At 46.0% G+C, this 13775-nt stretch overlaps 1 long non-coding RNA gene across 6 annotated transcripts in view; it reads right to left on the reverse strand.

Annotated features, from left to right (window-relative positions):
• The window catches only part of LOC148379200 (uncharacterized), a 164249-nt gene that overhangs the window by 131403 nt on the left and 19071 nt on the right, over positions 1-13775 (reverse strand). The gene's annotated exons all lie outside the window — the stretch shown is intronic.

Consider the following 13775-nt stretch of genomic DNA (forward strand, 5'->3'; position numbering starts at 1 on the left):
ATTAAATGAGAAGGACTTGGATGTGGTAATTAAACTGCCACATCTGGACAATCCGCTTATAATGAAGACAAGTTGCGTTAGCGCAGTCGTTCTTTGTGGATGCCAATATGCAATTCCCAGAGTAGCTGCAGGGGGAGCTTGGGAGCAAAAGAACAATGATCCTTGGCTCCCACTTTGAAGACTTTCACAGGGAGTCTGTATGAAATAAATCCCCGGGCTTCGACCCCAGAGTGCAGAACCATGCGGTCATTAATAACATTAACAATGGCTTTGTTCCGAAAGAATCCGTAGTGACCCGTGCGCAATACGAGAACCGACACGGCTTAGTTTCAGTCGACCGTTTTGCTCGAACGGCATTATTGTGTTGCTAGCTAAATGTATTTGCTAACTTGGTTCTCATGGCGGCTGCCGGAAGACTTGATCAGTCAACGTGCTTATGAATTGTACTAATTATCGGCTGTTTCTCACGTGGTGTTGTATCAGCAATTAATTCCGCGATAATTAATCAGCTGATGAGAAAGGCCTTAAGGGAATTTGTGCGCATAACCCGTCAGCCACAAGAAAAGGTTAGCGCTCAATACGTGTTCCCCGTGTCCTCTATGAAGCATCAAACAAGAAAACGTGTATTAGTATTCACAGCCCGACACAGGCAGTCAGGATGGTCTTGTGTTGTGCGACAACACGACTCCGGCTTTTGAAGACGGGGCGCACATTCTGCAGAAGTTTGGGAGGAAATTCTTCACAGCGCTGATAAAAACTTGATGCTAATTTTAGCGCCAGCGACCGATTGAAGACGAGATTCTGGGAGACTGCGAGAACCCGTTTTGCATTCACAAGTGTAACTGATGTTTCTTTAAGTGGGTCTGTTTCGCTGGTTCTTGGCTCAAAAAGGCATTCTGAGAAACGTTGTTTTATCGGCAAGAAATTGTTTCCCCCCCCCTCGGCATTGAGATGCATACGACGAGTCGAAGCAAAAAAAGTGTTCATTACGTTCAAATGTTTATAGCTGCGGTAGAAACGACGGGCTTCATGTGACAAATGTATTTGTATTATTAATCGCCATTTCAATCTCCGCACTGATTGATAGAAACAAAAAAAAAAAACGTGTAGTGTGCATGGGAAGACAAAATAAAATAGTCATTCTATCTCCCCGAGAGTCCAAGCTAGCCCGAATAAACAACTTCATCACAAAGAGCCAAGATGAAAAGAGGACATGTGTCAAATATAAATCATGTTTCCCGCTTTGGATGTGCGATGTGTGGCGTAAAAACGGATTAGGGACCCCTCGGAAGCAATTACCGCCATGAGTCCCACTGTGAAAAACACATGTCAAAAGATACAAACCCCAAGGGTCACATCCATCCCATCTATTGTTAAAGGCAGCTGCCAGCCAAGTATGAAAGAGAGAAATGTTTCGGATTGCCGCAAAGTCTCTGGCATTTGTTGGGCTGCGAGTATTGGGAGTGACAGGAGACTTCCCTGATTGCCTCAATACTCTGGAATGGTTATAAATTATTCGACATATATATATTTTTATTTTTTTATGCTTATTATATATACCGTATTTTCCAGACTATAAGGCGCACCTTCAATGAATGACCCATTTTAAAACTTTAAAACACCATTAATGCATCATGTCAGATTTTTAATCCAAATCAAATCATTCTCCATTTTATCTATTTTATTTCAACTTCAATCGCAACAAATGACTTTATAATCACAAAATAATAGTCTCTTTGATTCATGATTCATAGTCTTCAGTGGGCCACTTATGATTGATTTCATGACACAATGCTTTGGGCCAGTTTAAATTTAGGAATTTGGTCCATATATAAGGCGCACCGGACTATAAGGCGCACTGTCGGCTTTTGAGAACATTTTAAGGTTTTTAGGTGCGCCTTATAGTCCGGAAAATACAATATATGTATATATGTGTGTGTGAAAAAACAGAGTACACAGCAAGTTAGTGGCTACGTAGTCTTTGGAAAGGTCATTACTAATGCAAGCCGATCCATCAAGACACTGTACTTACAATGCACAACAAGGTAGTTTGTCATTAGACAAGTGCGGATGGCCTCGCAGCACTAATGAAGGCGGAGGGGCGGCTTTTCATTTCACTCTTGGATTCCTTGTCGCCGCCTTATGTTGCTGTTTCACGCGCCGGACCTTGCGTCAAGGTCGCTTCATATCTCCCAAAGGAAGTCCGATCCGTGGTTATACGGGAGCTAAAGACATAAATACGCTTGGCTGACGAGCGACGGTAACCGAGGAGGAAATATTGTTGCGGCTTTTAATGGAGCCGTCAACAATCGCTTTCCCGCAGAAAAGATGGCGTCACGTGGCAGGAGTAGAAGCCTCATTAGCATAGAAAACATTACGGGCGACGGCGGACGTCCGGGCCATCAAAAACGATCATCGCATAAATCCCGTGCAGGGCATAATGGGCCTGTCACTCTTCAAGTCTGAAGGGAAAATAATGCCTGCGGCTGATCTTTATCTTCCATGGTGCTTCTGTTGATTACCGCCAAATAGGATTCAGGCGTGTTTAGCTAATAGACACCGCCGATGCACACCGACGGTTATATATTGCCGCCCGGTTATAGTTTCACGAGAGCTGTCCGATTCCATATGTCCCTTTCAATCTCTGGCTCCTTGAAATATAAGCGATGATTTGATGAGCAATTACGAGCGGCGGGCTAGAGTTCCAGTGGAGAACTGCGGCCGGAAAAGTCATCAGTGGCGAGACATAATCGGAGTTTAATTTAGAGCGGCTAAATAAAACGTAGCCAAAACTCTCCTTGAATTAGAGGTCACAATTGATGCCTCACAATTTTTTTTTTTTTTTTGGGGGGGTTGCAGCAGGAAGGTAGCAACACGCAGGCAGTTCCCCGACCCCCCGTCTTGTTAATGACATGATTAAGCGCCGCTAAGGTTAAACACATTCAAAGCCCCGCATGGCTAATTGGGACACGAGCGATGCCGCAGACTGGACTCCATCTCCTCGGTGAAGTCCCCCGAACACACAAGCGCGCCGACGCGTTTAATTTCCAAGTCGCTGCGCATTTGAATTTCAAAAAGGGACACCCTGTTGTGGCCATTTAGCCAGAAATAAGCGTTTCCAACTGTGAGTAAAACCTTTTCAATGCTAAGATATCTTCACGTAATCTGTAAATAGTACTCTTGGATTATGTTATTCTACATTCAGCGATCAAATCAATTGGAATCGAAAGAACTACCCAAAAAAATCATTTGAGCAAATAAAAAAATGCATTTAAATGTCTGCTGTGCCAGTAAGATAATTGGGCGGCAACAGGTGCTCCGAAAAGTCGACCGAAACACTAATGAGTCACGGAGTAGCTTAGGTGACGAACTGGAAATTTGCCACGAGTGACTCGGAGAGCTTTTAAAACTAAGACTCCTTCATTTCTTGTTCTTCACTTGTCCGAGACAGAGACGAATGTACTGGCCGCGTGTAAATGGAGCAGAAAGCATTCAGAGAAGCAAGACAAATCCGGCACGGTTTGGGAACCCACTTTTACCCGGCACTCCGTCGAAATAGCTCCTTCCCTCGTCTCTCTCGGGCCGGCTGAGAGATGGTGATGTTTTCAAAGGTCATTTCAACCATTTGTCTTATCTGGGAGTTTCTTCAGCGAGACGGCGGCGAGCGCCACGGAGAAACTTTGCCGCGGGGCTTCCACTTTGTGCACTTCCAGAATCAAACCGGGCGGAAGAACGGAAATGAAATCTCCCAGGGACGGCGATATTACTTTCACCGTTTGCTAATTATGACACGTTTAATATGGCGAGGCATCCGTTTCCCTTAACGAGCAAAGCCGTACGTGTAGCGTCGTGTGAATAATAACCGCCGCCCCCCTGGTGGTTGATTTATGTCGTGCGTGCTTTGCTGCCAAGACTTGCCCTTTTCCTTCCCACTTAATAAAAATTAGTGAAAGATTATCGGGGGCCACTGCCGCCGCCAGAGTCCCGCTGACAGGACGACCCAGTCACACTGGAGTATTTACCCGCTATTGCGACAAATGAGCCCTGATTATTACCTAGAGTGGGCCGGGCAATATGTATCTTTGCGGCATCGTCATATTTGACAATGTGAATACCGTATTTTGCCGAATATAAAGCACACTTGCTTTCATTGGCTCAAAAATCGGCAATCTGATCGGCTACACTATGTATTGAATCGAAGATGAAATTACATGCATCTATTTGGAAATGAATAATCGATCGGATTTCAGGACAGGTCAATCCCTTTCTCCTCCGACTATCTGGTTGAAGCAGGCTACCGTGTCGAGCGTACGCCTTTAATTAACCCGCTGCACTCGGGCCAATGACATTTAGGCGGAGACATGACCTGAATCAGAAAGTGGCTTCCCCTCTGAGCTCCGAATGGCTCACGCTCCTAATTGCTCTACCAACTAAAAGCAAACCGACTGGGGGGGGGGATGAATGTAAAAACATCTCGGGCACAGAAATAGCTTTTTCTTTGATCTGAACGATATATAGTACATAGCGGTCACAATATTAGGTACACCTCTAGCACAATTTTGATCCTACACGAGTGATTTCTGTGTACCTAATATTGCGGTTGGTGAGCGTTCCGGGCGGCCCTCATCCAAAGCCGCTCCAAAGCTGGAATTTTCATCCTCTAATTAAATTAATGCAGCAAATGATTCATTTTGATTCCATTCCACGGTCGTGTGGTGTTCTCGAAGCGTGATTTGCACACAGCTCCATACACTGAGTTGGCCCTCATTGATTTTGGCTGCTAGTGCCACCAAGTGGTTGATTCCCAAAGAGTAGCAGAACATTTCTCAAGGCTCAGACCAGGTCTGATTCGGCATTAAGAGGAGAGAAATGTTTCAGTTTTGTTCTTTTGTTTCCCGTTCAGTTGCTTTGGCCTGCTGTCATTAGATCATACAGCAAGACACCCAACATCATTCGGAACCTGTCTTTAAATTGACACGTGGAATCCAGAAAACAACCTACACGATTTGACACGTTAATTAGCAAGGTCTTTGCTATGTAACCTGACCTGCTAGCTTTGAGCGTGTAGCCGCACATATTTTACGTGGGAATTTATTTTTTTTAAACTTTCAATTCCCAGACGAGCCCAGCTTGCAGAGGGCTGGCATGAGCTCTTAATATCATCGTCTTGATCATCCGCCTACTGAGAGTCAGGGCTGCTTTTCCTTCGCGCTCGCATTACAGGAAAACCAGCGAGAAATGACAGTGCTGTTCAAAAATGCATGAGACAAACATAACGAAAACGTTTGCTGTTGATAGCTATAATGATTACTTTTAGCGGAAATTATTTTTAGCGTTAGCGTGTTTTAGAGGATGCACCTTTTTGGTTATCTTATTGTTAAACAACTAAAAACCACTCGCGGCATTCAGGGTTCGAGTCACGCTTTAGTATGGTAGCTCTGAGGGGCCAAAAATGATCAAAGAAAATAAACATGTTCGGCTAATCTAAGGCTGGCACTGGAATAAAACAAGCTGGGCTGCAAAGCTAGCATCTGTTTTCTTCCCTGAAAGCGCCGCAACCTGCATCTTCCCTTCCTTTGTACACAAGTCCATTAAATCCCCAGCCCCCAGGCAACTTGACCCATGACTAACACCCCTCTTGTCTCGTGCTGTTTCTTGTTACCGCCGCCGTCTTCGCCCGTCCCAAACGCCCTTCCCGCCGCCCGGCCTTTTATGGGCTTTTTAATACGCCACCTGCCTTCAAATGCCCACCTGGAATGTCATTAGAGTTTTAGCAAGCGCCAGCTCCTCTGTGGGTATACCGCTGCGTCATCGTTCGGCGATTCATTTGATTCTCGAAAGAATGTGCCATGAAATTCTAGAGTTGCACTTAATTCTTGAGAGCCCAAAAAAAAAAAGGTATAAATATTCAAATGTCACTCGGCTCATTAGGGATGGCGGCGTCTTCCTTTGGGGTGGGGAAGAGCCGCTTGTGTTTGTTTCTTGTGTAAATTATTTGCATGATGTATTCTCGTGGATGGTGGGATGATAGTGAGGCCTAAGGTGGGCACACTCAGATTTATTCCACGCAACGATCAAAAGGTAAAAGCCGTCATCTCATGGGTGTTGAAACCTCAATCCATATTTAATGCTTTTTGCCCGTTTTCCTGCCAGCACACAAATAATCGATAACGACGACACTTTGCGGTGACTAAGACATTTCAACGATCATTTCACATTCCATAGGTCGGTGTTAAAGATAGGATGAGGTTTGTCGGGTCAATGGCCGGTTGACAACGACGCGTACGAGACGGCGACACCTCGATCTTAGCGGGTTCAACGGAGCGAGGCGGCGATGGCGAACGACATGCTTAAACACCCCTCCGAGTTAGATCCGAGAAACCCCATAACTCTCACGGTATCAAATCCCAAATTGGATTTTCTGCTCTGCCACCCGATGCTTGTTGAGATGGAAACGGGGCAAGCGGGGGAAGGAGAGGGGCTGGGTGGCGTGGGGGGGGGGCTGTTCTTTGAATCTCTTAACCTTTACGGCTTGTTGCGGTATCAAGCCCGGCGGACAAGATCGGACTCTGACACGTTTGTCAAGGGATGACAAATTAGCTGTCCTTCCAGATGCCTGATTGCCTGACCTTTATTCACTAAGTGGTGTTGCTGATGAGGGGTGCTGGGTGACAGCGGTAAATGGTGCCTATATCAATGAAGGTCTGCATGGGGGTGGGTGCACGTTTTACTAATCATTGAATAATCTTCTGGTATAGCAACTTTCGCCGATACTTTGTTTCACAGGATTTGCATAAAATCTGCGGCGTCTGGTTTAGGCTTTAAAAGTAAACAAAACCTCTCAACCTTGACATTTGACTATTCCACGATGCAAGCTGCATCGCCACATTAGCTTTGTATTGCATGTTAAGCAGTTCTACACAGAGTAAACTTTATCCAAGTGCATCTTCTGCTAACTAATTGAGTTAGAGGATGCCATCTCCTCAGAGAGCAGGACATTTAAGCACCTCTGCCTCGCAGGGATGGTGCGGAAAGTAAATCACTTTTAATTAGAATAAACCTAAAGATTAGATCTGGCCTCTCTCTCGGTCATTTGCATAGCTCCTCTTGATACGATCCCGTGGCCGGCGCTTGATAAGTGGGATTTGGGAGATGTGAGGAATGGCGAGTCAAAACCGCCCAACAGGTGATTTAAAAAGCTTCGGTCCCAATCGCTTTCAAGGTACGACTGGACGTGCCGAGTTTTATTCCTTTTTAATCAGAAGACATGTCCGACGGCTTTTCGGACTGTTGTCCAAATGTAGAGTGCCGGCTAATCCAATAATCCGGGCATGTTGAGAAAAGCCCTCAAAAGGAAATTCATTTGAAGTTTCAGATGAGAGAACAAGATATTTCTCCTTGCAAGACTAAAACCCACACACGCCACGCAGACACGGTCAAAGGGATCTGCTGGGGATAAGAATCGGTACAAGAGGTGATTTAAGAGACTTTTTAGGATAGCGTACTTGTTGTTGCCAGACCGCCTGAGTGTGATGCTTCTCAGGGCCCAAAGTCCGACACTGACAGTTAAGGTCAGAGAAAAAGAATTGCGATCGATTCTGTGATATAAAAATCAAATCCAGGCTGGCAGGATCTATCTAAAACGTTCTCCGGATCGGCACCAAAACGGAGCGTTGTCTCGTGTGTAAACCAGCGAGCTAACATATTACCTCTTCAAAATCCTCTTCAGCTCTCCTGAGAAGACACAATGATAGTAACAACCCCCCCTTGCCTCATTTCATTAGCTACCATTAGTAAAGATCGACAAGTTACTGTCGGGACTGACAGCAAAAATGACAGATGGCAGGTGCAGGGATTCAAGCTGTAACCTTTTGAATATGCGGGAGACCCTCCAACTAGAGGCTGTGGGGGGGAAAGGGGAAGCAACTACGGAGCGGCAACACAAAGGGAGACCCACTCCGAGCCAAACTCAGTGGAGTGCGGTGACTGAGGAAGATGTGAAGGGACGTGTCCCAATCTCATCTCATTCGGAGGTGACAGTCCATCTGTCACCACCTTGGAAGTCTGCAGGGGGATCAATGTCTGCTGAGACGGCCAAAGCCAGAGCTATCTGCATCCCTATTAGTATTCGTCCATGGCGGAGCGGCGACCGTCTCCTACACCGGTGCGACCACAGGTGCCATGTCAATAGATTGATAAGACAAGCTTGACGCGACCCAGGAAATCCCATAATGCCGCGAGTGATTGAAAACTTTTCGGTAATAGCTTGGCCCACCTATAGCCACCTTAGCATAACAAACAAGATGGCCGTATTTAAGCGAATCGCTAAATCGGCGACTCGGGGGCGGACCTAGATTTTCTTTCAGTGATGACAATAACATAAAAACAAATCCGAGTATCAATACTTATTGAGATGTGGGTGTGGCCAGTGGGGTGGCTGGAGAGCAGCACCCCGTACTACCTCCGCCCCTGCTTGAATATTTTTAGAATACGCTAAAAGCCGACGAGGTAACTTTTCTAACAGGTGCAAATAAAAACACACAGACAAAAAAAATGTCTTGTGTGAGATGAGATCGAGTGTATTGTCAAGTGCGGTGTGCATATGAAAAATGACTCCAACAAGCACTCGCATGCACTCCAAGGATTATGCCCCAGTAAGCACACTAACAATGTGGTCAAGGGCAGGCATAATAATGAATTGATTGTCCTCTGAGAGTGTCATAATGAATGTGAATCAGACTGCGCGCCGCGTTTTGAGCAATCGATACGGCCAGGAATTACCACCACCATCCAAGTGATTGATTATATTCATTCCTATTTAGGCATAATTCCGGCTTCGATCAATTATGAATATCTTTTTATAGTCTCTTTAGTAGTCGTAAAAAAAAGGGTCCAATATGAAATAAAGACCCCCAAAAACAGCCATTAACCCTCTCGCTGCTTGTAAATGAGAAGACGCCAAGTCAAAACAGAAATGAATTGTCAGACATTTGTCAATGGTGCTCAAGTGCGGCGCATGCGGCGCCATCCTATGGAGCTGCATTAAGCTTTCATGAAAGTGAAAGTTAATTAGATATGATGACTGAACTCCCGGGATTGTAATTAGCCAAACTGCGTGACTGCTCTCCTGTAATTAAATGTCATTTTCCCTCAGTTCAGTGAGCCTGAAAAAAAAAAAAAGGGGGGGGGGGGGAAGATGAAGAAGAGCATTGCAAAGACTGTGGCCAGTGTGAGTGGACTGGATTGTCGGCGGTCTATTCCACCAACTCGCCGTGACATTTAGATAGAGTGTTTGGGCAACGTTCAGTTCATAGAGGAGTGTAAACACTCAAGGTGAAGGTGGGGCGATGTTTGAGATTGCGCCTGCGGCCGAGCCAGGAAATGTCAGATTACACTCTGGCATATGTGAAGAACCCCAGGAAGGGAGAGAGACGGGCCGGTCCGACAGAGCTCGACCGGCGGGAGTCAAACTAGTGAGTGACATCAGAGGACGCACTGGGAGGACAACCGGAGCCTGACTTTGGTCGCAACTCGGCAGTAAACTCAGCGGGCGATTTATAGGAACTCCAAGTGCATCAACAATATGCGCCTTGAACTGTTTGTTCGGCTGACTGCATCTTGAATCTCAAAGCTTTCCTCGCGATAATGTGACTTTGCCGTATAGCTGATGAATCTCTCGGGAGACATTGGACACTGATAGGAACGCCCACAGGCTGCGTCCTCTGATATTGGCTCATATAGCGCGGCGAGAGAAATGAGCTAATTACCTCTGCCCAATGGACAGAAGAAGATCACTGTGAATGTAATAAGAATTCAACTTGTTTGCCTGACAAAATGACTGCGGGCTGCCCCGCGGTGGTTTTGGATTAGGGTAACGACGGGCTGGAAAAGCCACCTGTGTCTCTGGCTAATGGCCGCCCAGGCCGTTCCGGAATGATTTCACTTGATTGCATTCGTTATCTTTACGAGAAAGGTTACGATGGACGTTTGGAATGAAATGACGGGTTATGACACGGGAGGCCGGGAGAGTTTCCGAGTCCTTCAATCTTTTCATTTGTGCTAAAACGACGACGGCGGAACCCGTGCTCATCTCGTATTGTTTTTAATCTGGTAGTAGCACATTTACGACTGCATCTGCCGCCTTTATCTCCTCGACGGACAATCAATCAATATTTGGAATTGTATTTCCCAAGTAAAGAAAGTTGGGAAATTGAAAACACTAAAAAATAAAGAAAAAATAAAAACATATAGAAGCCCCAGCGGGGAGAAGGAGAAGGCACTAAAAAATCCATCATGCGAAAATGATCCCCGGGGGAGCGTTTTATGTTTGCTTTAAATCGGCTGATTTTACGACTGCAGCAGGCGATGTAATGTAATCACAGCAAACTGCCCAAAAGAGCCTCTTCAATTCTCCTTATGTTCGCCCGATCGCTTATCAGCACCGACCTGTAATGGCAAACAAACCGCTATGATTTTTCCGGGCGAGTCCTTGTCGACGGCCGCATTTCACCGACTGTCGCCCGCCGCGCTCCAAATTACATCGCCATCGAACGACAGCCGTCCGGGTTGACCTCCGCTCGGGAAACCGCCGTCCGTCTTTGTAACGTTTCGTCCCGGCGCCACTTATCTGAACAGCCCGAGGGCACTTAAGGTGTCTACCTTTAATTCAACCTGAGCCCTTAATTAGCTCATTAATTAGGGCTGACAGGGGAGGTTAAAGCACACCCCCCCCTGTGATCCCCACACTCCGGTATTAGCCACTGAACAAGAGGCCATAACTCGATTCCCTTTTTGAAGACTGTTAGGTATTTAACAAGGTTTACATCTAATCTGCGGTTTTATCTCATTTTTCTTTTTTTTTTGACAAAAGAAGCTAAATTAGCGGCTTCGAGTTGAACCAACAGCATATTTGCCTTGAAAAGAGGCTTAAGGGACATTTGCCAGCGCCGAGTACGAAAGCTTGGATCGCCCCGCGTTTTGAAACCATCTGTTGAGGATTTCCACTTTTGGCTTGGCACTAAAGGTACGTCTCACCCAAACAAAAAGACGCCGACTGAAGGGACAGAGAGTGCGAAAAAAAAAAAAAATCACAATGAAGATTCCTGAAGATGCTATCGAAACAGAGGAGTAATAAAGCGCAGGGCGAGACAAGGCTTATATTGGTCTAGCCGGACAGCCGTCACATGTCCAACCTTGACTGAAGTCGGGATTAGAAAGGGTGGTGGGCGAGCCGGACAGACCGAGGAAGATAGAGCGCAGACAGAGGAAATGATAGTGAAGGGGAGCAGGAGAGGGCGAATAAGGCAATGACAGCAAAGGAAGATTGATGGCTGACTCTTCCTGGCTGGCTGATTTTTGCCCATCTCGCCGGTGGAAGCTCGCCGAGCCCCCCCCCACGCCTCTGCTCGAGGGGAGGGGGGGTACGCGTGGTCAAAGATGGAGCGCCAGATAATAACCACAGAGGAAAGAAACAGAAAAAGGGAGATGCTGTGTGATAATGATTGTAAGAGTAAATTGTGCGGAGGAGAAATGTTGAACAAACAGAAATTTCCTGCTACGATGTTGGGTAAACAATAAAATGATTAGCGAGGGAAAACACAAGTTTTCTTTGCCTTAAAACTTACAGTCTATTTAAGGTCAATTTTAGTTTGTTTTTTTTTCCACCTGGATACACAAATACTATACACACACAGCAAACGTGTCCAATTTTCGGACTGAAGCGAACGTTTCGGCACCGAAAGGCATTAGAGCTGTTAAAAGCGGTACTAACGACACTGCGGAGTGTCTTTCAAAGGCGGCGATTGCATAAGTGCGACCTCGGGGGCTTATAAGTGTGGCACGACACGTTAGCGAGGCCAATCTACCATGAGCCATGTATGACGGATGATGCGAGAACATGGGCTTTCGCCGTTCTATGACTTTCTTAGGACATCGCATCGCGTCCAATCATGTAAAATGTGTCTCTTGAGTGAACATTCCCTCTAAAGGGGAAGTCAAGTAAAAAAAAAAAAATTCTTTATATGTTCTCTGCCTTCATGTACAAGCCCAAAAGTCAAATGAAAAATTCCTCAAAAATAATATTATTACATATATTAAATAAATAAATAAAAAGTATTAAATAAAAACGACAACTCAGTACCTTGCGACCTGACTTCCGATGATACTGAATAAATAAGACTCCGTTTACAGGTTAGTGCGACAGAGTGGACAGGAAGCGACATTACATTTGTGTTACTGCTAAAATACGGTCGGCCTGTGAAAGGAAACAAGTTAATAGCCAGCTAAGGCATGAAGAAGAGATGTGCCCGGCCTATGTCCTTCCTGATAAGTGAGTTTCCTCTCGCCTTCGACCGCCCCCCCCACACACACCGTAATAAGAGTTGACACCTATTTGTGACATATGACTGTATCTCTGATTGCCTGGGGCGCGATAGCATCCCGACACACGCTCAGCCGCCAATGGAGGCGTGGTGAAAGTGAGAGATGGAGAAATCGAGGGCGTTTGTGGCTCAAACGTGTCGGTCGCTACGATATTCTCTATCGGGGCGGGAGATACCGAGGACCGGGGTAATTCTGAGATTGGGGGGGGGGAGTTTTTTGCAGCTTATGTGCTGCTTACTTTATGATGCGTTGTTTGGCATGAGCGGAGAGATGGATGGAGACCGCGGGGAATCCATTTATTCACATGGCTATTCCGTCGTCGCTCCAGGCCCGACAGAGCAGACACGGCTCCGCCGGGCAACTTCCTTCGGCCGTGGGATAGCCAGGGTCGGAAACTAATCCCTTCCGAAAGTGCTCGTGTTGGCTTACAGGTTGCCGTTATATGTCTTGCGGCCTCGGGGTGAGGTAAAGTTTCCGGAGACAATGAGAGATTATCCTAAAACTTTTTTTTTTTTTTTGCATGGTATATTTAATCGGCGGTGAGCTTTTACGCATAAGCCAGACTCTCCGATTGCGGCCTTGAGCGTCAAAAGCAACATCTGGAGGCGGAGGAAATGCACTTCGGTCCACCTTGAGTCGCCATTAAGCGCAAGTTAGCGGCCGCCCGCCAGCGCCGCAACCTCGGCGGCGGTTTAAAATGAAAGGTTGCGATAATAAATCTCCAGACTGTTGAAATTGTAGCACTCCCTATCCGGATTCATCCAAGGACTCTCAATTAAGAGACATTGCCGACACCGCGAGAGCTTTTTGCTCTAATGAAGTACTTCCCATTATTGTCGTGCTGGTAAATTATTCAAGGAAAACTCCTGATGGGAGGGCCGGGTGACGCCGAGGAGGGAAGAGAAAATAAAAATGAGCCAAGTCTTCTCATCATTTCCAATTCATCACCTTTCTCCCCATATTGCCCTCCAGATCACAGAGAATATTCACCTAATCAGATTTATGATTTATCCCATTTAAATTCAGTAGACTTTCTCAAGCGCTGCGGGGGTGGTGGGCGGAAGAAGAGCAGGACAGACAGGGAGAAGAAATTTATAATCTAGAGGAAAGGAAAAAAAAAAAAAAAAAAAGACGCGGCGTGCGGGTGACCTCTATTTGAATGAATAATGATTGGCTCTTCATATATTCCGATAGCGTGCCGTTTCTAACGAGCTACAATGATTCTTTGCTAAGGCTAGAGTCTCCTGATCTGCATCTCCCAGCTATTAGCGTGAACTTTTTTTTTTTTCCATTTACCGTTGATAAGCATTCCATCAAAGTCTAGCAATTAGCATACATACGCTCGGACAGCGCCGGATCAGAAATGATTTACTTATTTTCCTCATGAATACCGA

This window comes from Syngnathus floridae, chromosome 22 (genome assembly GCF_059516105.1).
Source record: "Syngnathus floridae isolate MCC-2025c chromosome 22, RoL_Sflo_1.0, whole genome shotgun sequence".
NCBI lineage: Eukaryota > Metazoa > Chordata > Actinopteri > Syngnathiformes > Syngnathidae > Syngnathus > Syngnathus floridae.